This window comes from Anomaloglossus baeobatrachus, chromosome 2 (genome assembly GCF_048569485.1).
Source record: "Anomaloglossus baeobatrachus isolate aAnoBae1 chromosome 2, aAnoBae1.hap1, whole genome shotgun sequence".
NCBI lineage: Eukaryota > Metazoa > Chordata > Amphibia > Anura > Aromobatidae > Anomaloglossus > Anomaloglossus baeobatrachus.
Window position 1 is genome coordinate 121,293,651 of NC_134354.1, and position 20,000 is coordinate 121,313,650.

Consider the following 20,000-nt stretch of genomic DNA (forward strand, 5'->3'; position numbering starts at 1 on the left):
ATGTTATGCCATATTCATGAGATCAGGGATAACTTTCCAATTTCCTAGCACCTAACTCTCACGGCACAGCGATCCCGACCCGAGAGCCGGCTGATTGGCGCTGATGTCGATCATGTTCACTGCCACTATTCATTCTAATAGGATTGCTGAAGACTAGCCGAATGAAGTACTCAGCTATCTTTGGTGGTCCCACTAAGAGTGATCAGACATTGCTCCATTTAGCCCAGGGTTACCCAAACTCCAGTCCTCGTGGCCCCCAACAGGTCATGTTTTCAGGATTTCCTTACTATTGAACAGGTAATGGAATCATTATCAAGGCATCACTTGTGCCATGTTAAGGAAATCCTGAAAACAGGACCTGTTGGGGGTCGTGAGGATTGGAGTTTGGGAACCACTGATTTAGCCTATTCTCAGCATCCCCATGGAGGCCATGGTGGTCAGACCCCCAGCAATTGGAAGAATATCCCCTTTCGCGAAGGTTGGGGATCACTTTCAAATTAGGTAACTCCTGTTTTAAAGAATGCTCAGCTCTTGTTTTAAGGTGCACTCTGCCAGACAAGGAGCTGTGTAGGATCGTGACTGCAGTGAACGCATGAGGAGGTGGGGGGGGGGTTGTCTAATAATAGTGCGGACCTGATATTTATTTATTTTTTATTTGATATGTACAATAGTTATGTTAATATACATTAATTTTTACATTAGTTTTCTGTGCATTTCCCTGTTCACTGAAATTTCCTTCTTCCTCCTTTTGTAATACTATGTCCCAAGCTGGCTGTAAAACCAGTATGAAAGGTAAAGGTGTGGTCTGGCTAAAACCAGGACAAAGGGAGGGACATGGGGAAGATACACACCAGGTGCACTGGTTTCTCTATCCAACTAGGTCAATACAATTATGCCTATATAACCTGTATATTTGCTTCTCTGATGCGGCTGCTGCAGCACAGCTTATTGTCACCGCGCATCTGAGACCTACTGTGATAGATGTTATCCTGCAATGAAAGGTTTTGTTTCATTATTTAATAAATATGAACTGTAGGATACAATTTAGCAATATCTTAAATTGCATTTCTAAACATTGGGTCTTCATTTTGCAAATGTCTCATAACATCTAGACTTCAAGTACACGGCAACTGTGGCCATAACAAAGGTCATGGCATAGTGCCAGCGAGAGGGGTCACATTGCAACCCACAGGGTACTGTGACAAAACAAGTCACAAAAAGTTAGAATCATTTGGATTTTCCACGATTTACACGTCATGGTACCCTCTTAGTCCTAATGGCACCCCATTTACTTTTCCTATGTGGCATACCACAAGTTATGGCCATGGAACCTGTGTAGCCCGAGCCTAAGGGTACGTGCCCATGATCAAGAGACCACAGCTGCGCATGATCAAGCTTCGTAGCGCTGCAGTGTCTCGCTTGTGTTCTCCCTATGAAGAACACTTGCAACTCCGCAGCAAAGAATTGACATGCTTGAGGTTCGGAAAGCTGCACCACAGGTCAGTTTTCGCTGCGGGCCGTACACGCACAGTGGGCAGTAGATTTCTAGAAATCCCATCCACTGTGCTTGTACTGTACAACGCAGCGTTTTGGATGCTGCAAACACTGATCCTGGGCACACACCCGTATCCGTATATGTTCTCAATCTGTCTGCATTGTAGATTGTGCCGGACTGCTTAGGCCATGTTCACACAATAGGTTTCAAAACTGATTGGCAGAAATTCAAAGTCGAGAGTTTTTATTTCTGATGTGGGTTAGTCCTATTGCATCCGGGTTCTGTAAGCCAAAATAGGCAGTTTCTGGGGACTTGAAGCAGAATTTTTTGGAGTACAAAAAAAGGTTTCATCTCCACTTATAAAAATAAAAAAAGAACTTTGCATTTTTTTTAGCCCCTCCCCAGTACCACCTATAGAGAGCAAGGGCACCAAAAACAGTTCAGATCAACGGCATCTGTAAAAGCACAGTCGGATGAAGTTTTTGTGAAGTCACAACCACTTTGCTCAGACGGTTTAAAATAGGCAGTATTTACGCCTTGTATGAACATGGCCTGGAATAATTTAGTTTTCTTTGTTACCTTCAGTCTCTAGTGTTTCATTTGGTCAATAACCTGGGATATAGCAGATGTATTTGGCAGCAGTCATTGTTGAAGAAGACATCTCTTTGCTAACAGACACAATAAGGGTAAGTTCACACAGTGCAGTTTTCGCGGAGTTTTTGCGCGTTTTTCGGGTGCGTTTTTGTCCTCAAAACTGCATGACATTGCTTCCCCAGCAAAGTCTGAGTGTTCATTTTTGCTGTCCGCACACAACTTTTTTTTTTTTTAAGCTGCGTTTTTGAGCTAAAAAATGGACATGTCAATTCTTTCCTGCGTTTTTCTGCGTTTTCCTCCCATGCAATGCATTGGAAAAACGCAGAGATCAAAAACGCACCAAATCGCGGCAAAAACGCATGCGTTTTTTTGCCGAGGGAGCGTTTTTAGCGGCCAAAAATGCAGCGTCAAAAAAACGCAGTGTGCACATAGCCTAAGCCTGATTCATCAAAGCTTTTACGTTAGAAGGCCCTGTGCGCCCACTGGCTTTTTTTTTTTTTTGTTTGTTTGGTTGTTTTGGTTTTTTTTTTTTTTGGTGCAGTTTTGGGCGCAGCTTGTGGTCCTAAACTGCATGTATGACCTTCTCCAGCAAAGTCTATGAGAAATCTGGAAAGCTGTACGCACATTGCTTTTTTGCCTGCAGTTTTGGGTGCAGAAATTTTGGGCGCATGTCACTTCTTTTCTGCATTTTTCCATTGAATATAGTGAGAAAATGCAGCAAAAACGCATGTTTTTTTTTTTCTGCCAGAGGGTGCGTTTTTTGCTGAAGAAACAAAATGAATCTGGAACGTCTGAATCCAGCTCACCTCCTCATCTGACTGGTGTGAACACCACTGGTCTTGATGAATCGGAGACAAAGAAAGAAACTGTATTTGCAGCTTTATATCCCCCTCCCAAGTCCCTTTTTTGTGTTTGTGTAGTAAAATAGGAATATTATGGGCAGATCCAGTCTATATCTTGTATAATAGCTTTATCTACTCTGTAATCTGTCACAAGATTTGGTGACTAAGCTGCGGTAACCACCAGTGGGCTCTTATATACAGCATTCTCGAATACTGTACATAAGAGCCCAGGCCGCTTCGTATAACGTAAACAAACACTGTTATAATACTCACCTAGGGGGCGGTTCGATGGGTGTCGCTGCTCTTTGTCTGGCGCCTCCTCTCTGCTGCGATCGCCGTCCTCCTTCTGAGCCTCGTGTGGATTGACGTGTCCTACGTTATCCACACAGGCCAGCATAGTGGTCCTGCACATGCTCACTTTGATCTACCCTGTTGAGGGCAGATCAAAGTATTGTAATGCACAGGTGCGATGAAAGGTGAAAGACCGCTCGCGCATGCGCACTACAATACTTTTATATGCCCTGAACAGGGCTGCGCAGGACTGCAATGCCGGCCTGTGTAGATAATGTAGGACATGTCATCCATGCTGAACTGGTTAGATGGAGGACGGCAATTGCAGCAGAGAGGAGGTGCTGGACCGGACAGCAGCAACGCCCATCGGACCGGACTGCCCCCTAATTGAGTATAATAAAAGTATTTTTTACGTTGTATAGACGGGCCTGGGCTCTTATACACAGTATTCTGGAATGCTGTATATAAGAGCTCACTGGTGGTGGACGCAGCTCATAGTCGACAAATCTGGTGACAGGTTCCCTTTTAATAATTCTGGGTTGCAGTGAACTCCCATATGCTATTATAAAGGTCAGTTGTTTCAATTTAGCATTTAATACATGTAGATCCTCTATGACTTGTTTAGGGTTGATGGGAGGAAAGGCCCATTTTTTTAAGGGTAAACATTTTCCTATGTGTACTCTTCAGGTTTCTGGACTATATTGACAAATGCTGTACCTTACTTGGTTTTCTGCTTTGGCTTCCACTTCCTGATCCTGTGCGTGCCACCAAATCACAGAGGGGAAATGTGTTAAAGATTGAGAACTGAACCCCTGCAGGCAGATGACAACTACAGGGGCTGGGTTGTCAACCAATCGGAAATTCCAGGACAGTCTGTAAAAAAAAAAAAAAAAAAGTGTGCGTAATTTTTTTTTTAAACTGATAAAACTTGTACAGATTATTTTGACTGTAATTATCAGTCTACAGTTTAGTGAATGCAGCTGTCGTCATCCTATCAAAATTATGGGCTGCAGACACATCACTTATAATTTATTATGATTTTCCAATGCGATCGTAATAAATATTTTTTGTCCGTATTTTTTTTTTTTTTCTTTAACTGAGCCTTTATTAACTTAAAAATAACAGAGTAAGAAAATATAAAACTTGAGATTGTAGCATACAATATAAAACTGAAGAATCTAAACCTTAAGGCGATGTGCCCACGCTGCGGAAAATGCGCGGATTTTGCTGCGGATTTTCCAGAAATCTGCAGCACAGCTACTCCCCAGCCATTTCTATGGCATTTGGAAAATGCTGTGCCCACGCTGCGGATTTTCCCGCAGCGGAAATCGTGCGGATTTTCGTGCGGAAAAATCTGCAGCATGTCAATTATTGTTGCGGATTTCTCCGCAGGGTCCCATATACTTACCTGCCTCACCAGAGTCACTTTCTCCGTCCGGTGTACAGGAGCGCGGTGAATCCAGGTACAGGAAGGAAGAGGTGGGCGGAGCCTTCACGAGCTCCGGTCATGTGACAGCCGGAGCTAGTTCAGGCCCGCCCACCTTCTCCTGCAGACGCTGAGAGTGACCCGGTGGCCGGAAAGCGAGGTGCTGCATGATGGAGGTAAGTATGAACTCCCCCGATCACTGCAGCACTTGTTCTGCATTGAGGATGCAGTGCCGAAGCCATGGTACTGTATCCTCAATGCAGAATGCCCGCACCATATCCGCACGACATTCCACTGTACATCCGCAGCATGGAAACAGACAAAAGTTGTGGTGCTGTTTCCTGGGAGCTTCTGCGGATATATCCGCAGGACACTGTCCCCATGGGCACATAGCCTAAAGGCAGGTTTTAGATGAAGACAATGACAGGACGTCTGATCATGATTTTTTAATAAGCCATTCAGCCAAAAAATATAGTCTACCTGGCAATCCTGTACAGGGGTTAAAAGGACTGTTGTTCCTGTATGATGGTGTACATTAGGTATTTTCAGGGCCCTTTTAGGATGTCTGCTCTGCTTTATTTGTCTGATCGCTGTAAACACCTTTAGCATCAAATAGGAGTCATCTGGGACTAAGTTAGCAACTACCTGCCTGTTGTGCCCAGTGCCAATCTGTGTCAGCACAGGGTGCTCCTGCCGGCGATTCAGCGGCTTCCACTGACATCACTTCGGCAGAGCGGCATCTTTTTTTCTCACTATGCCCTGTTAACAGGTCAGGACTGCTGACGTCATGCTGATTGACTACCGGCTCCCCACTGCCTAATTGTGGGAAGTCGGCTGTCCATCAGCATGATGCTATCCGTCACGCCCCATTAACAGAGCAGCCCAGAAAATGAAGAGCTGCTATGTTGATATGGAGCACCTGCATCGCTGGCCAGAACGGTCAGTGACCACTCTGAGACGGAGCCGGCTACAACGGGTAGGTAATTGAGCCTGTTTGCAACTATCAGCCTGTTTGTTTTTAGGCACACAGTAAAAATAAAATTCATGGATTAACGCTTTATAGGGGTTGTCCCCTTCCGGATGATATTGGGCCCTGGCTATTATATACCCACCGGCTTTGCCACAGTTCCCTGTGTGAAACATTGGTTGTGACACTGTCTCCTTTTTGTTACTGTGTGTTTCATTTTCAGTTTGCACCTGTTCACATTCGATGTGCCATCAGTCTTTTTGTTAGATTACAGGGTCATAGCTTCTGATTGAGCACTCCTGCTCTTCAGCCTCAGGCGATTTTAATTCTCTATTTGCAGGTTCCAATCTGCCCATCAATTGTAGGGTTTATTTTAACCCAAAGAGATGCATTAGTTTGATAGGTACCCAACAAAACTGAGCTTGTCTTGCCACTGGCTGTTGGGCTCACATAAAACTGGCCAATTTTGTGTTTTGAAGTATCTAAATTTTTACATGATTTTTCATAGCAGTAATGCATGTCTATATTCCCATATTCATTGTTCCACATATCTTAGCGCTACAGAGTGCAACTGTCTATTTTTTATTTATTTATTATTTTTTTTTTTTAGGGACTGAGAGACAGAAATGCAAACACCATTGTTATAGGTTTTAGGTTGCCAAACCCTTCTGCCAGGAAGGAAAACTTTTCAGGGTCTCAATCAGGCAAGATAGTGCTCTCTTTGCTCCTTCCAACCCGTCTTGTTACTTTTTCATTGTTCTATCTGGACATGTAAGGTGTTATTTATGAGTTTGTTTTGGGGGTGACCCCCTGAGATTTTGACATGATTACTGGATAAATTAATTAATAAAAAAAGGGGACGAACTCCCACCACACCTAACTGTTAATTTGGACCTATACTGCCTAATGGAAATTCCATTTTTGCTGGTGTAAGGATACCAGCCGGCAAGGTCCTGGGTGGGAGTTTTGTCTCCTTGACTGGGATAGCCTCTGTAATATAGGACTCGGAAAATCATGCTCCAGCACATATAGTGCTGAGAGGGTTTTTAAAATAGTCCCAGATATTGGATCAGGGGTTTAGGTACGGCCAGAAAAGCTGGTTTGGACTGATCGTTCCATACCTGCATTTTGCTGGGACTTTTTAAGGCAGATCGGCTGCCTCAGTTATTGTCTGTGTGCCTGTACTGCTCTGTGAGTAGAAACTATCTGCATGTCCTGCTTTAGGGTTCGCTCACAAAAGTGTTTAAATCTGTTGAGTGCATGAGAAAACAATCTTGGCGTGCTGCGTTTTGGCAGTGTGTCTCACATTGCGCACCCAGACAAGTCTATGGGGGTGTGTGAAACATTGGACATGAAACATGTCCTCTGAGTGCAGTCCAATATATTCAGGGACAGACAGTGGAGAAGATGGAGAAATTAATCTCTCTCTCGTCCTGCTCTCTTTTCACACGTGAGAGAATCGGATCACAGTGACACTCCTCACACTCGCAGCAGTATAGGAGACGATTATATCATCAGTGTCACCCCAAGCTTAGGCTGCTTTCACACATCCGTTTTTTGCAGTGCGGCTCAATCCGGCTCAAAAACCTATGCAACGGATGCGGCGAAAAAAAACGGATCCGTTGCATACGTTTTTCCATGCGGCCCGTCCATTTTTTGACGGATACGGCTTGATACTGAGCATGCGCAGTACAAAAAAACGCATCCGGCAGCCGGATGCGGTTTTTGCCGCAGGACGCCGCATCCGGCGTCCATAGGCTTGCATTGTAAATCGCGCCGGATACGGTGCGATGCGTTTTTTTCGCCGCACAAGAAAACGTGCCAGGCAACGTTCCATCCGGCCGCCGCATGGGCTAAATATTCCGCATCCGGCAAAAACCGGACGCAACACAAGGCCATGCGTCACAATACGGTGCTAATGCAAGTCTATGTGGGGAAAAACGCAACCGGCGGCAAAAAAAAACTGTTGCGTTTTTTTCTTCAAAGCGCCGTATTGTGCCGCTCAGCAAAAAACCGGATGTGTGAAAGCAGCCTTATTGTGCAAACCTTGTAAAAGGATTGTTTGGTTGCATAGAACATTTTGGCTGAAGAAAAGCTATTTATGCAAGAAATAAACTCTAACCAGTGTTGCCATAAGAACTGGCCCTGGATATTGTTTTTATTTTCTCGGTTTGCATTGGTATAAATTTCTCTACCTTCCTTGGAAGTTTATTTTTAATGTGCTGAATACAAATTCTGTTAACAGGACTCTTTTTCTAATTTTTGTATTTTATCAATGTATTGTTTCTTTGGGGCACATGGACATTAGCAACAGACTCGCATACATCCCATCTTTTGTATAGAAACCTTCATAGGCGGCTTTCACACATCAGTTTTTTGCCATCAGGCACAATCCGGCAAACACCTGAAAAAAACGGATCCGGCGTCTGTTGCCGCTGGATCTGTTTTTTTCCCCATACACTTCTATTAGTGCCGGATTGTGCCATATGGCCTTGCGTTACATCTGGCTTTCGGATCCGGCAAAATGTGCTTGTCCGGCGGCCAGATGGAACGCTGAGGGGAACGTTTTTTGTCTCTGGCGAAAAACCGGATCGCGCCGTACGGCGTGTTTTATAATGGAAACCTATGGACGCCAGATGCGGCGTAATGCGACAAAAAACGGATACGGCCGCTGGATCCGTTTTTTTGAACTGAGCATTCTCGGCATCACAACGGATCCGTCAAAAAACTGAAGGAACTGATGGAAAAAACTGATGCAACGGATCAGTTTTTTCACCGGATCGTGCCTGGGGCGGCACGCTGGCTCAGTTGTTGGCACTGCAGTCTTGCAGCGCTGGGGTTCTGGGTTCGAATGCCACCAAGGACACCATCTGCAAGGAGTCTGTATGTTCTCCCCGTGTTTGCGTGGGTTTCCTCCGGGTACTCCGGTTTCCTCCCACACTCCAAAGACATACAGATAGGGAATTTAGATTGTGAGCCCCAATGGGGACAGTGTTCCTGATGTATGTAAAGCGCTGCGGAATAGGTTAGCGCTATATAAAAATAAAGATTTGTTTTATTTATTTTATGCCAAAAAAATGATGTGTGAAATCTGCCTTATGTTAATTTGAGCGTTCTCCATTAGGGTGCGTGCCCACGATCCGGGTTCACTGCTTCCAGAATGCTGCGTTGTACAGTACAAGCACAGTGAATGGGATTTCCAGAAATCTCCTGCCCACTGTGCTTGTTTTTCCTGCAGGGAAAAAACTGACCTGTGGTGTGGCTTGCCAAGCCGCAGCATTTCAATTTATTACTGCAGAGATACGAGCGTTCTCCACAGGGAGAACAGAGAGACCGCAGCGCCCAGGACCCTGATCATGGGCACGAGCAGCTGCGGCCTTCTGCAGATTACACTCACGGCCCCCGCAGTAGAGGACACGCTGCATCCAGGACACAGCATGTCCGTATCGTGGGCATGTAGCCTTCGGGGCAAAGATCATTGCAAAGGGAGGGGACCAGTTCATGTAGTGAATGGTGGATCCTGTGTTAACCTATCATCGTAAAGTGGAAACCACAAACTAAACAAGAAGCATGTGCGCGATCCTTACCTGTGAATTTTTCATAACTAGTGAAGGAAATCCACTCAAAACTGTATACTCACAAGAGAAAGTGACACCTTGTGGATTTCAAAAACGCAGCACAGGTCCGCTTACGCAGCGTAAAAAAATATAATCCCGTAAATAAAAATGATATAAGCCCAGTGGGCAGGAGATTTCTATAAATCCCATCCACTTTATTGGAACTGTAAAATGCTGCAGTTTTCTGCTCAGAGAAAATAAGCCGGGTATAAATCTCATTTCGGAACTTGGCCCCAAAGGTCGATTTCTCTGGTAAAGCACTTTGCAGTACCGCACAAAGGAACCCGCAGTAATGCAAAGCTGTGTGATATGGCGGCATGACCGGGGCCTGTGGAATAGGCAGCTTTTAGCTTCACTTTGTGAATGGGATTTCTGTTCAGGCTCGTACACAGGAGCACGATGTGCTGATTGTAAAGCGTTCACGTCCCATTATTTTCCTCACTCTTAAGAATAAAGAAACAGATCAAATATCCAATTTCCCATTTAACTGTAATTAGCAAACCAAATTCATTAGCAGTGGATTGCTCGGCTGACGCTCAGCACGTTTCAGCTGAAACATCCCGCCAGAAATAGCTCGCTCATCACTTCCTTCCTTCATACTTAGATTCCTGAACTTTGACACTTTGTGTGCGAACTTAAGAAAACAGTAAGGAGGTGCTCTTGTGTTGCCGACATTGTTGGGACTAAAATCGGTTAGTTTCTGCAAGGATTAAAGGGGATGTCCAGGACTAACTTATTGACAAGCTATCCTTACAATAGGTCATCAGTGTTAGATCAGTCCGAAACGCGGCACCTCCATCAATTCGCTGTTATGTACCCCAGCCATGGCAGAAATACTGTACAGGGCTGGAATAGTGCAACTCCCGAGTACTGCGCCATATCAATCATTCAAGGTGCAGTACCTGAGAGCAGCCTCGCAGTTACGGGCCCACCTTATTTATGTACTGATCAGTAGGGTGCAGGGTGGTTGGCCCACGACTGATGTAATCATATTTACAACCCATCTTAAGCATAGGTTATTAATGCTGGTCCCGGATATGCCGTTTAATTAAAGGGGTTGTCCCGACTACAGTGATAAGTCTGCAGTCACTCTATGTAACTGCAGCCTTATGAATCCTCCCAGGCCATGCGTTGAGCACGGCAAGGAGTCGCCGGTTTCTGAGCCGTGAACGGCGGTCACATGACCACAATCATGCACTATACTTGTTCCCGGCCAGAACCCGACTAGTGAGGCTGCTTTCACACATCCGGTTTTTGCTGAGCGGCACAATTCGGAGCTTTGCAGAAAAAATGCAACTGGGTTTTTTTTTGCCGCCGGTTGCATTTTTTTCTGCATAGACTTGCATTAGCGCCGTATTGTGCCGCATGGCCTTGCGTTACATCCGTTTTTTGCCGGATGCGGCATATTTAGCCCATGCGGCAGCCGGATGGAATGTTGCCTGGCACGTTTTTTTGTGCAGCAAAAAACCGCATCGCGCACTATTTACTAATGCAAGCCTATGGACGGCGTCCTGCGGCAAAAAACGCATCCGGCCACCCGATGCAGTTTTTTGCACTGCGCATGCTCAGTACCAAGCCGCATCCGTCAAAATATGGACGGGCCGCATGGAAAAACTTTTTCGTCGCATCCGTTGCATAGGTTTTTGAGCCGGATTGAGCCACACTGCAAAAACCGCATGTGTGAAAGCAGCCTCACTCAATAAAAGTATATTCAATGGGCGTTTCTGACTAGTGCGTGTAACCGTCCATTGGGCGCATCCTTGCTCAATACATTTATATGGAACAAGCTGCACCCCATTAGTCGGGTACCTGCCGGGAATATGCAAATCGCACAGTTGCGGTCACGTCAGGCAAGGCGACTCGTCGCAGTGCAGAGCCTGGGAAAATTCATAAGTCTGCAGACACATAGAGTGACTTCAGACTTCCCACTTTAGGCCGGACAACCCAAAAAAAAAATCCTACAAAAAGCAGGTTTTGTTGCTTTTTTTCCTGCTTATTGTTGTTGCAGCTTACCGTATATGTGTCATTTGTCTACAGTACATGTTTTCTAATTCAGTTAGGAAAAAAAATGGACTTTTTTCGAGCGCTCCGTGTCTTGCTGTACTGTAGAACAACGTTTTGTATGGGAGATTGTGAAGGGGATATTTTACGGTTTCTGACTATTCCTTTTAGATGAGGATAGGGGCCAGAGTGTATGTAATGCAGGGAACTGTGCCTCTACTTCCAGCTCACATGACGATGGCTGCTTGGTATAACCAGGTCCAGAGTAGCCTGATGGTGACCGCTCTCACTTGCCAAGGCCGGTTTACCCTGTAACTTTGGCTTTCTGGCAACTCCAGTTATAAGGGAAATTAATAATATAAAAAAAAATACAAATCCCCTTTTTGGGTACACGTAATAAGAAAAAAAGGAAAGTGGTACAATGTAGAAATCATAAATAATGCCAATAAAAAAAAATACAAAAATGCTCTATCATAAATGAAGCCCCCATAGCCCATGCACATTAACTTAATATATAGCATATGGTAACTCTTTGAACAGTACATGCAAAGAACTGGGGTAAATTGTACTGCTCAGAATGATTCCAGGGAAAATTGGTTAAACCAGATTCTCCTAGTGAAAAATATTCTTTAATATGAGATGTCTTATAGACCCCTTTTATAGGACTATGGTCTCCTTTTTTTCCTTTTCAAAGTTTTGGGTTTTTTTCTTTTAAGTTTTTGATACTTTAAGCTCATAAAGAATGTGTGTCCTGTTCTGGAACACTTGACCATGACTGACTGACGTTAATGTGCCAGTCCAGTGACTCACCGTGTGTGACTGGCAGTGAACTCCTTGCCAAGCCTGGAGGAGGTGACGGCCCTGGTTTCTGATACAGGAGAAAGGTCTCTGGATAAGAAAGGCTGAAACTACTTTAAAAAGAAAAACTACTAACGCACCATGTTCATATAGTGCGTGTGTTTGTGTTTGTGTGTGTGTGTGTGTGTGTGTATATGTTCGTCTTATATTTAAAATAATTCGTATAATATATATTATATATATATATAAAAATTTATATTATATATATATATATATATATAAATTTTTATATATATATATAAATTTATATATATATATATATATATATATATATATATATATATATTTTATTATTATTATTATACTATACTATGATAACACCAGTATACACAAAACTCAGTTTATACATAAAGGTCTTATATTATTAAAAGAAATCCAAACCTACAGGGATCAAGCGTTTGCGATAACTGGCAATGAGTCTTTTTCCAACGCTGTTGAGGAATTTTGGCCCACTCATGTTTGCAAAATTGTAATTCAGCCACATTGGAGGGTCTCCAAGCATGAGCCGCCTTTTTAAGGTCATGCTAGGTCATGCCACAGCATTTCAATGGGATTAAGGTTAGGATTTTGACTAGGCCACTACAAAGTCTTAATTTTATTTTTCTTAAGCCATTGAGAAGAGGACTTGCTGGTGTGTTTTGGATGATTGTCCTGCTGTATAATTAAAGTGCAATTCAGCTTGAGGTGATGAACAGATGACCGGACATTATCCTTCAGGGTTTTTTGGTAGACTGCAGAATTCATGGTTCCATTTACCACAGCAAGTCTTCCAGGTCCAAAAGCAACTACAGACCATCACACTATCACCACCATATTTTACTGTTGGTATGATGTTCCTTCTCTAAAATGCAGAGTTACTTCTATGCCAGATATATTGGGACATACACCTTCCAAAAAGTTCAACTTTTGTCTTGTCAGTGCACAGAGTATTCTCCCAAAAGTCTTTGGGATAATCAAGATGTTTTCTGGCGAAACTAAGATAAACCTTTGTTCATTTTGCTCAGCAGTGGCTTTTGTCTTGGAACTCTGCCATGCAGGCCATTTTTACCCAGTGTTTTTCTTAGTGGAGTCATGAACACTGACCTTAGCAACCTATAAAGAATCCAGGAATCGTACTTTATATTTATCAAATCAAGTTTTATTTATACAAAGTGCTCGTGCAAAATTCATATAAAAATTTCATCATATATAGGATAACATTTTTGGAATGTAGGGAGGGATGTCAAGCCGCACTTATAAGGAGTGGCACAGTGTTACAATAGCTGCATCTGCCCGTATCGTAACGGCCAGTATAAATGGATATATCATATATTGACAGGAGTGGACCAAAGGGGATATATTCTACAGTTGCACAGTATAGAATACCAGTGTTGTAAGTTTTATACTGGTGTGAAATTATGAACACCCTATGTAAAACTGGGTAAATTACCAACCGCTGTGTAGACTAATTGGAGGACACTATAATAAGCATGCCTTAGTAGTTTGTGGTAGCAGGCATGTGACCATAGCGTTGCCTCCATCTATCTGCTTAGCCCCATAGTTCAGTCCAAATACCTGTTGTCATTATGTATCCAATATGCGTCCACAGCAGCACCGTAACTTGCACCTACTCCAACCTCGACGCGCGTTTCACCGCACTGCCGGTTTCATCAGGAGGTATGTGCAGTCTATAGCATATCCCCTTTATGAAGGGTCCATGATTGAGTTCAGGTGCACGTCTCCGGTCGGGTGTATGGACGCATGCGCCTGCGTGATGCGCATCCTGGGCGCCAGTCGCCTATCGAGCACGTCACGCGCCACGTGACCGCAAATCTGCAGTCAGCGGCCACGTGACACGGAGCGGGCATGGAGACCGGATGTGTATTCCGGTCTCCATGCCAACCCACTCTGTCGGCGAGTCACGCGCAGGAACTGCACAGCGCACACAGACGCTGCGTCCCCCAGCGTCAGACGGCAGCCAAGCTCAATCATGTAAGAAAGTTATATTAATTAGTCTTAAAACTCAAACTTGAGCATATATCTGAAAACATTCACATATAGATATATGGATAATCATAATGTGTTACCAGCATACAGTTATATAATGACACTGACATAGTGTCTCCCATATCTTATTGTATATATGCAAGCATACACATTGTACTTAGTGTTGAATCACTACGTCCATCAGCAGTTCACATATTCTCCAGCTTTTCAGTATTCGGTTCTATTCATCCATATGGCTAACATTATAGCCTTGGACTTTTTTATCATCAAAGAGAGGGAGAGGGTCCATAGAATTCAACAGAGTGGATGTTTTCTGTAGCGTATGATATTGCTATATGCTAGAGACAGAGGCATAGAAAAAAGAACAGGAAATTATATTAAAATCTTATATAATGAAATGTAGTGTATTAAAATTCGCGCTACACATGCAAAAAGGACCTGAAGCTCAAGGATTCGTTTAGCCCTCTTGGGGCCATGGTGTCAAGTACTACAATCCATTTTGTTTCTTTTTTTAAAAGTTCATTTTTGTAGTTTCCCCCTCTGGCTCCCAGGCTGACATGGTCAATACCTTTTACTTTAAGACTGGTGGGGTTGCACTTATGGTAAAGGAAAAAATGTTTTGGTATTGTTTTTAGCTCACTGATATCCTTACACCCCTTAGCGTTGATGATATCGCGAATGTGCTCCAGAGTTCTCACTCTTAGCTGTCTGGTGGTCATACCGATATATATCATGTTGCATGAACAGCTAGCATGATATATCACCATCTCAGTCCTACATGTGATATTAAATGTAATGGAGTAGTTTTTTGTTCCCCCACTGTTCTCAAATGTTGTACATCTCTGCACATATTTACATGCGGAGCAAGTCCCGCATTTGTAACAGCCCCATTTGGGTCCTTTTTGACTGAATGGATTATTATTCAAAGGGACATAGTGACTACGGGTTAGTAGATCTTTGAGATTTTTGGATCTGCGCCAAGTCATTGACGGATATGAAGTCAGATGTCTGGCTAGATCTTTGTCTGCCAGCAATATCTGCCAGTGTCTCTGAAAAATGGTTTTAATTTCATGCCATCTATTATTAAACGCTGTGATAAATCTCACGTTTTCCCACATATCTGCACAGCCGATCACAAGTGTTTCCCCCCCATGGACTGAGTCCAAATGTGGACATCTTTGTTGAGCTGGTAAGAAAAGATCTATCCTCTATTCCTGAAAAAGTGACAAACTATAACTTGACATTTAAGGAAAGAGAAGCTATTAAAGAATTAAAAAATATGAAGAATATAGTAATAAAACCAGCAGATAAAGGGGGTAACCTTGTGATTTGGCCTACAGATATGTATGAGCGTGAAGCTCTACGCCAGCTAAGATCATCAGTGTGTTATAAGAAATTGGATAGTAATCCTACTACATCATATAAAAAGATACTAGATGAGATCATTGAAACAGGCTTTGATAGGGGAATCATCTCAGCCAAAATGAGGGACGGGCTCATGACAGAATCTCCAAGAACTCCAACCTTCTATATAACACCAAAAGTCCATAAAGATAAAAATAATCCCCCAGGACGCCCAATAATATCTGGGATTGGAGGCTTAAATGAGAAAATATGCAGATTTGTTGACTTTTATCTCCAGGAATGCGTCGGAACCCTGCCTTCACATATTAGAGACACTACAGACATACTCAAGCGCCTCGACAGTATTCAGCTAGAACCAGATATGATTCTGGTCACATGCGATGTAGAGGCGCTATATACATCTATTGCTCATGACCATGGGACCACTGCATGCAGAACCTTTCTGCGGATGACCAATATGGACAGAGAACTAATTCAATTCGTTATGGAGTTATTGGACTTTGTTCTAACTCATAACTACTTCGTTTTTAAGGACCGCTATTACCTACAGCTCCAGGGAGTGGCAATGGGGGCGACTTGTGCGCCCTCATATGCCAACCTCTTCCTGGGGTTGTGGGAGCGGGATGTTGTCCAGTCCGTAGAGGGGTTTGATGCAGTGGTCTCATGGTACAGGTACATCGACGATGTCCTATTTGTATGGCAGGGGTCTGAGGCATCCCTGGAGATATTCCTGCAAAATTTGAATAGAAATGATCTAAATATTAAATTAACATCAAAATATGACTATTGGAAGGTGGAGTTCCTGGACGTTCTGATCATGAGAAACGAAGATGGTCAGTTGAGCACGGATGTGTTTAAAAAATCTACGGCTACAAATACACTTTTGCACGCGTCCTCTTCCCACCACCCCCAGACCATTAAAGCAGTACCAACAGGGCAATTTTTACGTATGCGGAGAATCTGCTCCAGTGCGGGAAAGTTTGAAAATCAAGCTAGACTCCTGAGTGACAACTTAGCTGAGAGAGGCTATAAACCAAAAAATATAAGATCAGGATATATTAGAGCAGCCAAAAGTAATCGTGAGTCTCTTTTAACAACTAAAAACAGAAATAACAGTAAAGATCTACAACCTGTGAGATTTATCACAGCGTTTAATAATAGATGGCATGAAATTAAAACCATTTTTCAGAGACACTGGCAGATATTGCTGGCAGACAAAGATCTAGCCAGACATCTGACTTCATATCCGTCAATGACTTGGCGCAGATCCAAAAATCTCAAAGATCTACTAACCCGTAGTCACTATGTCCCTTTGAATAATAATCCATTCAGTCAAAAAGGACCCAAATGGGGCTGTTACAAATGCGGGACTTGCTCCGCATGTAAATATGTGCAGAGATGTACAACATTTGAGAACAGTGGGGGAACAAAAAACTACTCCATTACATTTAATATCACATGTAGGACTGAGATGGTGATATATCATGCTAGCTGTTCATGCAACATGATATATATCGGTATGACCACCAGACAGCTAAGAGTGAGAACTCTGGAGCACATTCGCGATATCATCAACGCTAAGGGGTGTAAGGATATCAGTGAGCTAAAAACAATACCAAAACATTTTTTCCTTTACCATAAGTGCAACCCCACCAGTCTTAAAGTAAAAGGTATTGACCATGTCAGCCTGGGAGCCAGAGGGGGAAACTACAAAAATGAACTTTTAAAAAAAGAAACAAAATGGATTGTAGTACTTGACACCATGGCCCCAAGAGGGCTAAACGAATCCTTGAGCTTCAGGTCCTTTTTGCATGTGTAGCGCGAATTTTAATACACTACATTTCATTATATAAGATTTTAATATAATTTCCTGTTCTTTTTTCTATGCCTCTGTCTCTAGCATATAGCAATATCATACGCTACAGAAAACATCCACTCTGTTGAATTCTATGGACCCTCTCCCTCTCTTTGATGATAAAAAAGTCCAAGGCTATAATGTTAGCCATATGGATGAATAGAACCGAATACTGAAAAGCTGGAGAATATGTGAACTGCTGATGGACGTAGTGATTCAACACTAAGTACAATGTGTATGCTTGCATATATACAATAAGATATGGGAGACACTATGTCAGTGTCATTATATAACTGTATGCTGGTAACACATTATGATTATCCATATATCTATATGTGAATGTTTTCAGATATATGCTCAAGTTTGAGTTTTAAGACTAATTAATATAACTTTCTTACATGATTGAGCTTGGCTGCCGTCTGACGCTGGGGGACGCAGCGTCTGTGTGCGCTGTGCAGTTCCTGCGCGTGACTCGCCGACAGAGTGGGTTGGCATGGAGACCGGAATACACATCCGGTCTCCATGCCCGCTCCGTGTCACGTGGCCGCTGACTGCAGATTTGCGGTCACGTGGCGCGTGACGTGCTCGATAGGCGACTGGCGCCCAGGATGCGCATCACGCAGGCGCATGCGTCCATACACCCGACCGGAGACGTGCACCTGAACTCAATCATGGACCCTTCATAAAGGGGATATGCTATAGACTGCACATACCTCCTGATGAAACCGGCAGTGCGGTGAAACGCGCGTCGAGGTTGGAGTAGGTGCAAGTTACGGTGCTGCTGTGGACGCATATTGGATACATAATGACAACAGGTATTTGGACTGAACTATGGGGCTAAGCAGATAGATGGAGGCAACGCTATGGTCACATGCCTGCTACCACAAACTACTAAGGCATGCTTATTATAGTGTCCTCCAATTAGTCTACACAGCGGTTGGTAATTTACCCAGTTTTACATAGGGTGTTCATAATTTCACACCAGTATAAAACTTACAACACTGGTATTCTATACTGTGCAACTGTAGAATATATCCCCTTTGGTCCACTCCTGTCAATATATGATATATCCATTTATACTGGCCGTTACGATACGGGCAGATGCAGCTATTGTAACACTGTGCCACTCCTTATAAGTGCGGCTTGACATCCCTCCCTACATTCCAAAAATGTTATCCTATATATGATGAAATTTTTATATGAATTTTGCACGAGCACTTTGTATAAATAAAACTTGATTTGATAAATATAAAGTACGATTCCTGGATTCTTTATAGGTTGCTATTTAATGTACTGGAATCTATTTCAGAACTATGAGAGGCCTTATATAGGTTAACTGACCTTAACTGAGGCAAGTGAGGCCTGCAGTCCTTTGGATGATGTTGTGGGGTCTTTTGTGACTTCTTTGAGTCGTCGCTGCACTCTTTGGATAATTGATAAACGGATCCGTAAGGGCAAGGACACAGAAACAGCTCTCTGTAGGCTATGTTGGCACGCCCCACACAATAGGAATGCAAGCTTTAGGAAAAAGGGACTTAGGGTGCCACATACCATAGTAAATAAAGCCCAAATCATATTTCATGCAAATAAAAGTATTTTATTGATGACAAGAAATACATAGGGGTCGTAGAGTAATATGTAAAAACACTGATAAATATCATAAGATCAGGAATGAGGAGAATTAGTTCTCTCCACTTTTGGAGTGATTTTTATTCTTTATTGAAGCACCTGTGCACTTTGTGATGACTTCTGTCATATGGGATGCACTTCCACACTTTACTAGGTGAACCCATTTAGGTTTATTATAACAGTCTATTACCATTTCTAAGGGAATCTTCTGTGCCTCTTTTTTTTTTTTTTTTCCTTCCTCATTCCTGATCTTATGATATTTATCAGTGTTTTTACATATTACTCTATGACCCCTATGTATTTCTTGTCATCAATAAAATCCTTTTATTTGCATGAAATATGATTTGGGCTTTATTTACTATGGTATGTGGCACCCTAAGTCCCTTTTTCCTAAAGCTTGTACTCTTTGGATAACTGTGGTCGGCTGGTCACTCCTAGGAAGGTTCACCACAGTTCCATATTTTCGCCATTTATGAATAATGGCTCTGTGTGGTTCGCTGAAGTTCTAAAGTTTTAGAAATGACTTTATAACCTTTCCCAAACTCTCAATTACTTTATTTTTTCTTTGTGCCTACATTTATTTAAATTGCAGCATGGTATCTAGCTTTTCAGGATCTTTTGGTCTACTTCACTTTGTCAGACAGGTCCTATTTAAGTGATTACGTGATTGAGAACAGCTTTCGCAGTAGTCAGGCCTGGGAGTGGCCAGGGAACTAGAACTCTGCTTCCGAGAGATATGATAAACCACAGTTAATTTATGTTTTAAGGGGGGGTATCACTGTTTCACACAGGGCCCTGCAGGTTTGGATTTCTTTTTCCCCTAATAATATTTGCTTATTATTGTCTAATATTTAAATTTATGTGGTGATCTGAAATGTTTAAGTGTAAATAATAAGAAAGGCAGGAAGGTAGCAAACAGCTTTTCACACTACTGTGTGTGTGTATGTATGTATGTATGTATGTATGTATTTATAACATTTTAGTGGGTGAACTAGAGAGCCAAACCATGGATGACCATAGATTAAGGTGCTATTGACATGAATTTCTCACCAGATGTTGGTAACAACCCATCTA

At 42.8% G+C, this 20,000-nt stretch overlaps 1 protein-coding gene across 2 annotated transcripts in view; it reads left to right on the forward strand.

Moving 5' to 3' along the window:
- The window catches only part of MNT (MAX network transcriptional repressor), a 124,709-nt gene that overhangs the window by 32,039 nt on the left and 72,670 nt on the right, over positions 1 to 20,000 (forward strand). The gene's annotated exons all lie outside the window — the stretch shown is intronic.